The sequence below is a fragment of the Bos javanicus genome, chromosome 26 (assembly GCF_032452875.1).
Source record: "Bos javanicus breed banteng chromosome 26, ARS-OSU_banteng_1.0, whole genome shotgun sequence".
In the NCBI taxonomy this organism is placed as follows: domain Eukaryota; kingdom Metazoa; phylum Chordata; class Mammalia; order Artiodactyla; family Bovidae; genus Bos; species Bos javanicus.
Genome location: NC_083893.1, coordinates 19174347 through 19189348, shown reverse-complemented (window position 1 = coordinate 19189348; position 15002 = coordinate 19174347). Strand labels below are relative to the sequence as shown.

At 38.1% G+C, this 15002-nt stretch overlaps 1 protein-coding gene across 8 annotated transcripts in view; it reads right to left on the bottom strand.

The window, feature by feature from the left end:
- Positions 1-15002, bottom strand: part of R3HCC1L (R3H domain and coiled-coil containing 1 like) — a 71297-nt gene that overhangs the window by 34760 nt on the left and 21535 nt on the right. For 6 of the 8 annotated variants that reach the window (XM_061403040.1, XM_061403048.1, XM_061403042.1 and 3 more), the window contains one exon: positions 477-561. The exons of the other annotated variants lie outside the window; for them this stretch is intronic. The gene's annotated coding sequence lies outside the window, so the exon portion shown is untranslated. The remainder of the gene's footprint in view (positions 1-476; positions 562-15002) is intronic. 8 annotated transcript variants of the gene reach the window in all.

Sequence of the window (15002 nt, the reverse complement as noted above, 5' to 3'; positions counted from 1 at the left end):
TAATGGAGAACTGTATTACTGATACCTTTTAAAGTTCAACATTTTAAACAAAAATTTCAATGCAAACAATAAACACTGTGTTTATCAAATGTGCAACTGATACAAAATTGACAGGATTAATAAATACCAAAAATGAAAAAATTATAATTTAATATCATTTCTATAATTGGGAATGCTGTGTTGAAAACAATATTAAGACTAAGAATGAATAAATACAAAGACTTGCTTTGGGTTAAAAAAAATTCAAGCAACATAGAATAAAATGTATTAACAGGCACACACAAAAAAAAGGTCTAAAGGCTTTTACTTCATCTACAAAGTCAATAAAAGTCAAAAGACAGTGACGTGGATGTTTAGAAAGGCAACATGGTCTAAAATACAGAGTCCAGAAAATATATGACACAAGCGGTTGCAGAAACTAAAGGTATACTCTGCCCAAAAAGGTCTAAACGGAGACAGTCCAGCTACCTTCATACCTGAAGGATTGTTGCTTTACACGGCTGGTTGGTCTACAAGGTTGGCTACTTCTGTGTTTCTCCAGAAGTCAATTACCAGAACTAGCTGGAAAAAATTAAAAGAAAACAAAGTATACCTCAAGATAAAAAAGAACTCTACTTTTAGAATTCTCCAGCACTATTATCAGGTAAATGGGCTCTGCCTCTAGAATAATTTAAATACAACCTAGACAATGGATTAACATTAGAGAAAGAATTTCTATCTGTAAGGCAGATTCGCCTGTATTAATTTTAAGTGTTCTTCAAACTCTAAATATGATTCTATTTGTCATCCACAATAGACATATATCAAAGGCTTCAAATTTTAAATTATTTTATGCTACAGCAAATGGCTTTTGAAACTTAACCTTTTTTTTTCTTAGTTAATGCCTATATGTTACCATGATGATTCTGAAAGCTGAATAACAGTATAATAAATTTACATTATTGTCTATTTTCTACCAAAGCACTGAATTTGATTATGCCCTGACCAGCACTGTGCTGGTAAATGTTTAGCAACCGGCTTTCCAAGTGTAGTTTGGGGTACTGGGTAATATGATTTACATCAATGATGTCACCAACGTAAGTGGTGTGACTTCTTTGCTGAAGTGGATAATCATTTTTGAATGAAAGAATATATTCCCAGTTTTCTGAATTATGCACAATACAATAAATAGCTGAAGACACGGCACTTTTGTAAGTCAGCATTATCAGCACTGCTCCATCATTTTAAGCCTAGACAATCAATAAGCAATAAATCAAACCCTGATTTAGGGCATTTGCTGATCTCTGTGGTGTAAATATGCCTATCGTGGTTAATTTCAAGCTACCAATGTGTTATCAGTGAACACTGTTTTTGTTTTCCTATCTTGCCATTCATTTCTTAAAGAAAGAGGGTTAGATGTTCTTTTAGAATTTACCACATTCTGGAGTTTGCTGCTTGTACTCTTTAGCACTAATAAGTTCTTATATATAATCTCTAAACTTCCTAAAAAATGGTGGCTGACCTACTGACTTGATAGAATTGGGATTTAATCCTTGTTTAGCAAGTATATGGCATACATGGTGTTATGAACTTCCTACTGCATCACATCAGAGAGCAATAATGTCCGATTATCTCCTTTCCCGTAATGTTGCACATTGATCATTATTGTATGTCTCTGAGACAACTGTATGAAGCTTTTATTTTACAACATATTTATTGTCTGAAGATATCTTTACATTGCTCCCATGCTGTAATGTATTCTGACTTCTACTGTTACTGTTCAGAAGTCTGTCATCAGTCTGTCACTGCTTTTAAGGATCTCTCCTTCCTCTCCGATGATTCTCAATCTCTTACTCGTTGTGCTTTCTCAGGTGTCCACTCAGTGTTCTGGTTGTGTTTACAATTGCTTTTCTACTGGGATAACACTATGCTTTTGAATTCTACCAGTTCTATTTATTCAGGGCAGTACCTATGCACCCGTCTTCTGTATCACTAGTTTTCTCTTCACATTCTCTATTAACATTACATGCTATCCAATCAGCTTTTTTTTAATGACTAAGTTTTATTGTGAAGTGCTATTTATCACACACCCTGGCCCTGATCTCCATGGCCTTTATGGTTTTTAATAGTTTTGTTTTTCTTCTTCTATCTTTAATCATTTTTAATATTTCTATTTTATTAATGTTAAGGGCTTCCCTAGTAGCTCAGCTGGTAAAGAATCCGCCTGCAATGTGGGAGACCTGGGTTCGATCCCTGAGTTGGGACGATCCCCTGGCGAAGGGAACAGCTACGCATTCCAGTATTCTGGCCGAGAATTCCATGTACTTTATTTATAGTCCATGGGGTCACAACAGTCAGACACGACTGAGTGACTTTCACTTTCACTATAATTGTAGTATTTACTTTTAAATGAACTGTGCAAGTAATTTCAATTATTTAATAGTTCTACTTTGTGAAATTCCTGAGGATTTAATTCTGTTGTCTCTGTGTCTCTGCCTTTTGTCTAAAGTATTGTTTTCTTTTGTTGTTGTTGTAATTTTGGATAGTGAGTTCAACATCAGTGGGGCTTTACCAATGGGAACTCCAAACAGCCAGACTATATGCATTTCTGTATTATAGAATGGTTCTACATTAATGTTAATTTTTAAGTTTGAAGTGTTCTTAATGATGCAGTAAGCACAAATATAAAACACAAACCCAGATGAGAATAAAATAGTAGGTACACAGTCTTAGGAAACTTTCCCCCCTCACTCAGAACCCAGGTGAAAACAGGCAAGCATCCTTACTTTCTTTCTGTAACCCTAAGTAAATTTTTTTTTTTCCTAGTCTACCCTTTGAGTGAGGGTTAACACTTTGAGAAATCAAGGCTTTAGGAAGTGAGCTCAGTTCCAACTCATCTCTCCCAGGCCCAGTACCTCCAATCTTTTCTCACAGGGCTATTAAAATCTAAGCCCCTTAGTTACCAAGGACATCAACATTACTAAAATGAAAAATAAACAAAAACTGTACACAAAATCTAAACAGGGAAGTTTTCTTAAAATTACAGCCCATTCACAGCCCAAATGAAACATATTTGGATATGTTTTCATATCCAAAACATAATACTAAGTGAAACAAGAAAATTACAATCCTTTGTCTTTTTTCGTACAAAAGTGTGTGCGTGTACACATTAGTACAATCAAGTATAGGCTGTGGTTCCCAGCCCCATGCTTGACTAGCCCTTATATCAGACAAATTACTTAGCTTCATTGTGGCAAAAGTTACTACTTTAAGCCTTTGTTTACTCAAAGTATAAAATGAAGAAAACAGAAGACTTATTCTCAGACACACTGAACAAATTACATGATGCATATATGGAAATTTGCCAGTCATGTTAAAAGTCTCAATAAAAATTAGCTATTATTTAAATAGGCAGTTGAGTTCTTTAAGTTACAAGTTTACACAAGAATCAAAAGTGCCTTGATCACTTATAAAATCCATTTCTAAAGTCTCAATAAAAATTAGCTATTATTTAAATAGGCAGTTGAGTTCTTCAAGTTACAAGTTTACACAGGAATCAAAAGTGCTTGACCACTTATAAAACCCACTCTATGTGGCACTAACATCTATTGCAGCTGGGTGCTCTGGCTCTGCCCCACCACTCACTCACTCACTCACTAATGGCCTCATGTTGCAAGCATCCAATAAGACAGAGTTAAACACAACGCAATTCAATTGTAAAGTGAAAATACAAACACTGAAAACAATGCAGGATTTCATGAAGTCTATAAAATAATATTGAAGGAGTACTCATCTCAGAGCAAAACCCTTGGGGAATGAAGATGCAGCAAAATCAAACCAGTGAACAACTGAAGAAGAGAAAAATCTAACAAGGATGATGACAGGACAGAAATCAAGAAAAGAAATGTCAAGGGCTTAAGAAAAATCTCTTGAGAAATTGCTAACACTCTCAACAGTTTTGGTAAAACTGAAGCTCGTCTAATCTATAGGATTGTTGCTGTTGTTTAGTTGCTAAGTCGTATACGACTCTGTGGAGAAGGCAATGGCACCCCACTCCAGTGTTCTTGCCTGGAGAATCCCATGGACGGAGGAGCCTGGTGGGCTGCAGTCCCTGGGGTCGTGAAGAGTCGGACACGACTTCGTGACTTCACTTTCCCTTTTCACTTTCATGCATTGGAGGAGGAAATGGCAACCCACTCCAGTGTTCTTGCCTGGAGAGTCCCAGGGAGGGGGGAGCCTGGTGGGCTGCCGTCTGTGGGGTTGCACAGAGTCAGACAAGACTGAAGCGACTTAGCAGTAGCAGCAGCATATGACTCTGAGACCCAAGGGACTGCAGCCTGCCAGTATCCTCTGTCCATGGGATTTCCCAGACAAAAATACTAGAGTGTGCTGCCATTTCCTTCTCCCAGGGGATGTTCCTGACACAGGGATCGAACCGCATCTCCTGCACTGCAGGTGGACTCTTTACCACTGAGACACTGGGAAAGCCCAAATCTATTTGATAAATACCAAGAAAATCAAAGTAAAAGGATGCTATCAGACTATCACACAATTTCAGCGAAAAAAATTGTAACAACAAAGTACTAATACTTATTCTTTGTTAATTCTAAGAATAGCACAGCTGCAATTATAACTTAAATTTTATTAAATACATGGTAAAATGTTTTCATGCCAGAAAATTGCCCCTAGCAATTATTTTCATTAATAATTATGAAATTTAGTCACCATTTTAAACAGGTCCACTTTAAGATATATTTTCAAAGTACCGATTTTCTCATTTAACAAAGTTTTCTCAAAAATATACATTCCTAATAAGGGGAGAAAGGCTATTATCTAAACTGTTAACAGTGGTTACATCTGGGAGAGCAGAACATGAGGAGAAAGGAATTAAGAATTTCTCTTTATACATTTAGCACAGAATTGGTCAAATTTGTTACAATAAATGTAGTTATCTTTGTAATTAAAAACAAAATTACTAAAACTTAAAGATATGCTGTTGCTTTAGTGTAACAGGCCATTACCATAAATTGGTGTAGGAGAAAGCAAAGGCAATGAAAATTTTTTTGTTTGTTTTTTTGGCAATGAAAATTGACAAACAGATTTTTATTGGACAAAATAAGTAGGAAAATGATGAATGGAGAAAAGGGCAACCTCTTCAATATATGTCACAGGATAATAAGACAGCACAGAAAATATTTGATGTTGGGAAGATAACTTCACCAATGTTGCAGAATGCTGAGAAACCTCTATTTTTTGGCCTAAGAAGAACCTAGGGCTACATTGTCCAATACACGAGCCAATAGCCACATGTTACTGAGCACTTGAAAAGTGGCCAGTCTAAGATGTGTTGTGCTTATAAAATGTCTCTGGATTTCAAAGACTTAGTACAGAAAATAAAAGTAAAATGTCTCATTAATATTCTTATATTGATTATATGTTTGATACTATTTTGTATATAACTGGTTAAATAAAAGACATTAAAGTGATTCTGTTTATTTTTGTATTTTTTAATGTAACTACTAGAGAATTTAAAGTTGCACTTGTGGCTCACTTTTGTGGTCTATTTTATTTCTAATGGGACCTTAATGCCAGAAGAACAAACGGGGTCTTGCTTTTCCTCTTGTGTCTTGTCTATTTCAGATTTTTTTCACTTTCAGCAAGGGAATATAACAAACCAAGGAATCAACTAACCCATGAATGTACAGATAAGTTTATCTCTGCACAATTTAATTTCCCAAATTTCATAATGATAAAAAAATAGAGCCTCAAAAGAAGTAAAGTCTACTTATTATTCATAAATTAAGACTGAATGGACAAAGGTCCTATGTGGTGAAATTTACCCTCAACAAATTTGGGAGCATTTTTTCATATATGTCTAAAACTATGAAGGGCCTAGATTTAGAATCACTTCTTTGCTTATTAATAAAACAACTGCCTTTGTTTTACTGGACTATCAAGAGCATTCTTATTCTCACTGGTCTACTTAGAAGCAGACAAAACTAAGAAATGCCAGTATCCTTCAGCTCAGTAGCATATATGTGTATCTTGTAAAGGAATAAAAGAATCCTAAGAGTAGATTTAGAATGTTTATAATTAAACGTAATATACAAAATATATTAAGTGACACAAGTAAACAAACAGATTTCTGAGTAGTAAAATATAATTACATACTTTTAACTCCTAGCCATCCCCTCTGAAAGATTCACTGTCTTTCTCCCTCTAATTTAATAGTTTGGTGAATGGTATCGCTCTCAATCTAGTAGTTCAGGCCAGAAACCTGGAAGTCGTTATCTCTGATATTTCAATTACCTACTTCTATACTGTTCATTCTATTTCTATACTGCTTCCTGTGATTTTCTAAAATACAAGTCAGATTTGGTTATTTCTTTGTTCAAACCCTTCAGTGGCTCTTTATCATGCACATCCTTTGAAGTACCGTACACAGCACACATGGCCCTACATGATCTGGCTCCACTGCCACCCTGAAACTGCCCAGCTGCCCAGGGCCATCTGCAGCCACTCCTAACATCAGACTTACAGTCCATCAATTGAGTCAACTCTGGTAGGACTAGAAACATGCCCAGCTGCATTCTCACACCTCTGTGATTTAAGATGCATTATTTTCTCAGTCAGATGACAGCCTGATAGTCTCCTACATGTCCTTCACATCTCACCTAAAAGGTTAACTCCTTTATAATTACATCACTGACTCCTTGATATGCTACAGCCCTACCCATAAGTTCTCACTATAATACAAATACTTTCATTAAAACAGTTATCATATTGCTTTAGAGTTACGTATTTGCATGTCTGGCTCTCTTCTAAACAGTAATTAAGTTCCTTCAGTGTAGGGTTAGTGTCTTTTTGTCTCATAGCACTGTATCTGGCACCAAATAAATACTACCTGTTAAATCATGGCAAGTGAAATTTCTCAATAGGTGATGTTCTCCCAACCCCTAGGTGAGACTTAGGGCCCCATTCACTTCACAAACATTTACTGAACATGTAGTATGTGCTAAGTCCCATCTTAGACACTGGGAACACAGCAATAAGCAAAACAAAGTCTGGCCTCAAGGAGCTTATACGGTAATGGTAGAGAGAAAAAATAAACATTTAAATATATAATATTTGACCGTGGTAAATGTGATGGAAGAGGGACAGGAATACAGAGTGATGGGGGTGTGGCTATTTTAGAAGGCAAGACCACATAGTAAAGTGGGGAAGAACACTTTGAGGATTTAATACCTGAGCTGATACTTGAGTTGAGTTACAGAGTCACAAAAATTACCTAGAAAAGAGAATTCCAGGAAAAAAAGAAAAGCAAGTGCAAACATTATGAGGCAGGCCCAATTTGAAAAACAGGAATAACAGGAACCAAGTGTGGTAACAGCAGAGTGAAAGGAGGCACACGAGTCAGTAAGACAGCGAAGGGCCGGAACAGAGAGACCTGCAGGCCAAGACAAGGTGTTTAGACTTTATTTTCAATGTGTTGGGAAATCACGGGAAGGTTTCAGCAAGAGAATGACATGATCTGACTTACCTTTGCTAAAGATTATTCTAGCAAAAATGTGAGGAACTGACAATAGGAGACAGGAATTGAGGAAGAAAATCTCTATGTCTAAAAATAGACATGCAGCATAGGTTACTAACAGAGGAGGTCACAAGAAAAGGTTATTAATGATATATTCTCAAGGCAAAGCCAACAAAAACTTGATGATATGGTTGTATGGGATGTGATGGGAAGAGAGGAGCCACTAAAGAGTTTTGGTCTGATCAACCTGGATGATGACAGTTAAATTTACTAAGATAGGAAGGAAATAAGAAAAGAGGAATCAAGAGCTGTGATTTGGATACTTTAAATGTGAATGCCTGCTGGACACTGTATAGCTATTAAGGAAGCAACTGGAAATATAAGTCTGAAGCTCAAAGGAGGCATAAGAATTGAAGATAAAAATTTGGAAATCATCACCATCAAGATTCAAGCCAAGAACAGGAATAAGACTGCTCAGGGAGTGACAGAGATAGTAGACCAGGGGAACTGAACCATGGGGGCCTACAACTTTAGAGGTCAGGAGGAAGAGATGCAGCCAAGCTTAGGACGTGGAGGAAAAACAACAGAAGCGTGCAATTCTCTAAAAAGCAAGAGTAATCATTTGCATTAAATGTTGAAAAGTCAAGTAGTAAGAACTGAGAATTTTCCACTGGATTTGGCAGGATAGAGGTTGGTGGTGACACTGGAATAGTTTCAGTGGAGGTGGAGAGATAAATACACAACTGGAATGAGGTGAGGAAGAATGATCCAATAGGAAAGGAGAAACAAATGATACAAATAGGGAATAGGGAGTTTAAGGTAATAAAGGCATATTTATAATAGTTTTTAAATCCTCTAACAAAAAAGTTAGCAATCATAAGATTAGAAATTCTATCAATACCTGCTTTGTTATACTATTAAAAACATAAGTAGAACATGATATTCTGAATTGCTCAAATATTTACCTCAGGACAGATAAGGTATCTTGAGCCTCACTATTTCATATATAAATTAAATTTACATAATCAACAGCTTTTTTTAGTTATTTTTGCCTTAGAAAGGTTTAGGATTCATTAAAGCCTATGCCAGTTCCTCAGTCACTTCAATTTAACCTACGGAACACAAACAAATGAATTCTACTTCTTTAGCAATGGCCAGTATATACATACATCCATTTTTGGAGTTATTTCATAATCTTGTAAATGTAGCAGTAAATTGTCATTTACAAACTTTTAATGAAGTGCTGCCTTTGTAGCTGTTTTAGTCGCTAAGCCATGTCCGACTCTTCTGTGCCCCCATGGACTGTATGTAGCCTGCCAGGCCTCTCTGTCCACGGGGGTTTCCCAGGCAAGAAAACTGGAGCGGGTTGCCATTTCCTACTCCAGGAGATCTTGACCCAGGCATCAAACCTGTATCTCCTGCATTGGCAGGCAGATTCCTTATCACTGCACCACTAGGGAAGCCCCATGAAGTGTAAAGTTAACCAAAAAAGTAATTTTTTCCCTAAACACAAAAGCATTATGCAATAAACCTAAAAAAAGGTTTTTTTTAAATCTGTGTTCTCACCTTACAGAGATAAGCACTCTAAATATCACTTGAATGACTGAAAAACCATTCCAAAACAGCATATTCAATGTCAGAAATTTTCACAGCAGGGATAGAAAACATACTCTGTTTCAACTGATTTGGAATTTTGTTTGTGGAGCAAAAGAAAAAGTAAAACATGAGTAAAAAATTAGAAGATTATATCACCTGGCCAGAAGTCTTTAGTAAAATAATAAAATAAGGGATATACCCAATCTTTCCTCACTTTCAAGTTCCTTCACTTCCAGTGTCAAGCACATTTTTACAAACAAGAAACCAAGAAATGTTCTCCCTCTGCGAACAAGCTTCATTTTAAAAAACCCAAAAAACCTTGATCCAAACACAACAAAGAGGCACTTGCTCATAATATAATAACATGAAAAATTATACTTGGACAGCAAAGAAATGGTTTCATACTTTAAAAACTATGAAGTCTGTTAATGAACCACAACTGATTCTGCTGTAATTTGCTTAATGCATCCTTCCATAAACGCACTTGCACTAGTTAAAACAGGGACATATTTCACACTTGAAAACAAAATAATTTCTATATTCACTTGGAGGCTTATTCTTACGTCTATTCAAATCAGGTTTACAAAATGTATGCTGGGACTTAAATTAAGAGAATAAAGACGATAATTTGTGACATTAGTGAATCATGGCCTGCTCTTTTAACATACCTGAACTGAAGAGAAAAAAAAGGTTGTAAACCAAGTAGACACTCATTTCGGAGAAGGCAGTGGCAACCCACTCCAGTACTCTTGCCTGGAAAATCCCATGGACGGAAGAGCCTGGTAGGCTGCAGTCCATGGGGTCACTAGGAGTCAGACACAACTGAGCGACTTCACTTTCACTTTCACTTTCACTTTCCTGCATTGGAGAAGGAAATGGCAACCCACTCCAGTGTTCTTGCCTGGAGAATCCCAGGGACGGGGGAGCCTGCTGGGCTGCCATCTATGGGGTCGCACAGAGTCGGACACAACTGAAGTGACTTAGCAGCAGCAGCAGCAGCAGACACTCATTTAGAGGCCCTTACTCAGAAGGTAAACAGATTCATTAACTGGAAGCAAATGAGGAGTCAAACAGCTCTATTCAAACGGCTAAACTGGCCACTTGTTGAGTGATACATCTTTTCATTGTGAAAGAATGTGGATTCTTTATTGGATTTTTATTGTTCCAAAAACAGTAATTTTTTATAGGATTTTTATTGTTCCTATCTCTTCCCCACCTGTCACTTCTTGCCACTCTAAGCATTTTTATTTCTTTGAGTCTAATGGATACTGTAAATTTCAGCATGCTCAAATTATATACGGAATAAGAATAAAAAGGCTTGTAAGTAAGGGTCTGAGATGCTTCATATTTGAGCAAAGTTTATGAACTTTAATATATGAACTTTATGATACCTATTTTGGCCACTTACCAGATCTTATGTAGCTTACTTGACCATGTTCAAAACAGTGACACCCTCATTAAAAGCTTCCCAACAACCCTACAATGTGAAATCATTACCAAATTCTACAGATGAGAAAATGAAGCTCAGGATGTTAAACAATATTATTGAAGGCCAAGGACCTAGAAAGTGCCAGATTCTAATCTAGATAATATAGCTCCAGTGTTTGTGCTCTTAACTGCCTTATGGCAAAATGAATATACCAGTGTTAAATGCCCTCCAATTTAATATCTTATAATCCTCTGGGGAAGAAAAATATTAGGAATAACTACATCCATTAGTTGATGTCGTAGAAATTAGAGGCCTTAACCATTCTCCTTTCTTTTCAAAAGCTGCTCCAAAAGATATAATGGGGCCCTGGAACTGAAAAGCCAGAGGAACACCAGTGGGTCAGCAAAACTGACCAGGAAGCTTTCAGAGGTCTAACTGGTCTAACCGTGTCTAGGATGACCCTATGCCTGTCCTGTAGTGAATCCAAACCCAAGACAGTCCATTGCCATTTGAAGACCTACTTGCCAAGGATGGCTTCAGACTGTTCCTTCTGAGACCCAGCCCTAAAGGATTTCTGAACGCCTGCTGCATGTTGTACATTTCAATGAATACTTTCTGAGAAAAGTTAAGTATTTTCAACCCCTGCTGCCATATCAAACTATTAGTTTGTCTGACTCCAATTATACCTTGAGTTCCTTGAAAGTAAGAAACACCTTACCATTTTTAAATCCTCAAAGCACAACACCATAACTGGCATATGGATGGCATTCAGTAAATGTCTGATAAGAAATCAGAATTAAAAACCAACATTCCTAACATGAAGTACTATCAATTCAGACATTTCTGCTTAACTTGAGACTGTGAATAGAGGAAAAGCATGTGTATTCTTGGTCAAAATTAAGAATTCTTTACCAATGTGCTTTTTAATTCAATTCATTCGCTATTTTCCTACTAACATAGACTCTTCTTAACTTGTATATATGACACATGATATAAATATATTTACAGAAAGAGGCCTTATGTGCAAACTAATGGTGAGACCAAAATCAAACTACAGCCAGATTAAAGGCCTGTCCCCTGTACTTGGTTCATTCTTAAAAACCACAATGTCCTTCCACCATTAAAGAAATGATGCTCTATGTTTTTAAGTATTATCTATTTTTACAGATATATACATATATATATACACACACACATACATCCCAATCACAAGAAATACTGAAAAGCACTAAGACTATGAATATTTCTGAGATTATAAAAACCTTACAATATGTTGGATTTTTAAAACCACTGAGCAGCATCTGTCCTGCACTAAAGAAGTCAGTGAGTGGAAAGCACTGTGCTAAGTGCTCATATACTAACTATCTCATTTAACAGCACCGTGAGGTATATATAGTTATTATTACCATTTCACAGATAAGGTAACTAAATCTCTAGGTCACACAGCTAGCTGCTAAGTAGAGGAGCCGTAACTGAAACCAAGTTTTGACTGCTTACAACTGTCTCCCATTGTAAATCCTCAACAAAACAACTCTGAATTTTCTGAATCATAGATGCCTAACTTTAATATTGTGCTAACATGCCATGTTTATTGTTAACTTCATCACTTCAAGAAGTAAAATTACCAATATGACTCCATACATATCTGCCCACCTAACCCCTAAAATCTCAACATAGCGTGGGCTGTTTACCACTAACTTCCCCTTTTCTGGAAATCAGACTTCACCCCTCCTAATACCAGGAAAACCCTGTTGGCACCCACCACTCTGTTCTGTATAAAACTTACCACAGCTATCAGGGATAGTGGTTACTACCTTAGGTAACTCTGGAGTCTTAAAAGACTTGAACTCTCTAACAGAGTTCTAAAATGTCCACCACACTAAAGGCTGAGTAAAAACATCTGGGGAATACAAGGAAAGTATGTGATTAAATACAGTAAGTTTCTCTCTACAAGGACTAGCTCTTTGAGAAGATCTGCTAAGTCACTTCAGTCGTGTCTGACTCTGTGCGACCCCATAGCCAGCAGCCCACCAGGCTCCGCCGTCCCTGGGATTCTCCAGGCAAGAACACTGGAGTGGGGTGCCATTTCCTTCTCCAATGCATGAAAGTGAAAAGTGAAAGTGAAGTTGCTCAGTTGTGTCTGACTCTTTGCGACCCCACGACCCCACGAACTGCAGCCTACCAGGCTCCTCCGCCCATGGGATTTTCCAGGCAAGAGTACTGGAGTGGGGTGCCATTGCCTCCTCCTTAAGAAGATCAATTGTATGCTATTTTTTGTTTCCAAAGAAACAAAGCCAGTTTGCAGATTTTATTTATACACAACAGGTTAAACATCAAAATTGAAGGTATCAAACTTTGCTCCCTAAGATCTGCTGCTATACCACATTCATCTTCATATTTCCAGAGTTAAATACAATGTCTGACCCATGGAAAACACTGAAATATTGAACTAAATTTTACTTTCAAAGACTAAAAAACAGAAAATTGTAAGAAATAGAAACTTGAAGCGGTCCATTTTCAAGGCAAACTAAGTAGCTCTGAGTGGAAAAATTACTAGCAGTTGAACTTGCAAACACGACAAGGTTGAGGCCTGAACTCTTCAGATAAAGTCAGGGTTGGGGGAGGGAGGTCAGACTGGATCCTAAAGAGACAGGACTCCACCCATTACCTGTGCCCCAGCTCTAACCACGCCTAAGGACTTGTGGACGTGACATAGTTCATCAACCTGGAGGGTCCCTAAGCAAACGGGATGTTGGGGGAAGGGATAAACTAACAAGAAAGTCTTTGTTGAAAAATGCGGATGTAAATTGGGAAGGGAGAAAGGATAGCCTAATAAGGAAATAACGAAACTTAGGTGACATCCAGAAAGATTGTACATCTCACAATACTGAGCCAGTCAGGAACAGGGAGAAGGGACCTGCATGTCAGGGAACAAACTGCTTGAAATGGCCCTGGGTTTGCCTGCCCACAGGACACCAGATCTTGCAAGACTGTCGTTAAAAGCCTCGCTTTCCTTGCGCTTTGTGTCTCGAGTCCATCCCTTGGTTTTGGGCTGGTGAGCGTGGTTCTCACAGAAATGGAACCCTAGAGTTCTATCCCAATCCTCTCAAGATTATACTAGTGCCATGAAATGTTCTCTAATTTCTCATATGTCTTCAGATTCTCCCTGGACAGACTACAAATACTGAAAAGAAAACTGCTTTCTCTACTCTTTAAAGCTTGCAGAGCGATTACCACAGTGTTCAGGACATGCACAGTAGGTAGGCAGTATTTCCATCAGATTTCTTAAAAAGTAACAGAAAGGCACCTTATATATACTTCTCTGCCCCATGAAAAAACATACTAGTTACTCTTCCTACTAGGAAGATTTATTTTTCATCATCTTTGGCACAAATTCTAGAATGCTATCTGCCAGGTCCCATGCCCCAGTAAATATGCATCCTCAAGCAATTATGGAGATAGATAGCTTATGGGGAGGGGGCACTCTCTGGTCAGGTCCCAGTGCTGGCCTGTGGTTAGGGGGAAGGCTAAGTGGGGGGAGGGTGTGGTCCTGTGATAAATCACTACCCACTCTGCTTACGGGTATTTATCACAGCCCGCTGTCAGGTAAATCACTGGAAAAACACCTCTTCAGTAATTAATGTGAAGTGACGGATGGACAGCCCCTGGGCCCATTAATCAGGAACATCAGCAACCTACTGAGATTATGAATGTCAGGATGCATAAACTGCCGGTGGATCAATAGGCCCAGGAATTCATCCAAGGCTCTCATTTCCGAGGTATCTCCGGTACATTAGGCTCCCTCGACCCTTCCCCCAATCTAAAATGAAGAGCTAAGGCTTCAGAACAAAGAGCAGGAGCAGAGGTCTGAACTGACCACTGCAAGAAAACAGTCAAGAAATCTGGCCACGGCTAGGGAAGCACCAGGACAGGCAAAGTGAGCACAGAGCCATACTGAGCAAGAGGCTCTCAGAAGGCTCGGTGCCCTGGAAAAGCAGGAGAACCAGGAAGACAACAGGTAACAGTCAATACTCAGAGCCTCATAATCCACTTCAGGGGTAGTCCCCTTCTTGCTTCTTATCTTTGACCCATTTTCCTGCCCACATTTACTTTCCTTCCATGTTGGCACCACTAATACAGAGTAGAGAGAAATAAGCAATTTCTGCTCTATAACAACCTAGGTAAAAAAATGCCAATTTTAGAGAAAAAAGAATCTAGATAAAATAAAATCACTGAATTATCCTTGAATTTAATTTAGCCTCATCCTTCACTGCCATGACAAATGCGGACTTGCCAGCAGAAGTTCCCACAGTGTTTGCTGCCAAGTCGCTTCAGTCGTGCCCGACTCTATGCAACCCCATAGACGGCAGCCCACCAGGCTCCTCCGTCCCTGGGATTCTCCAGGCAAGAACACTGCAGTGGGGTGCCATTTCCTTCTCCAATGCAGGAAAGTGAAAAGTGAAAGTG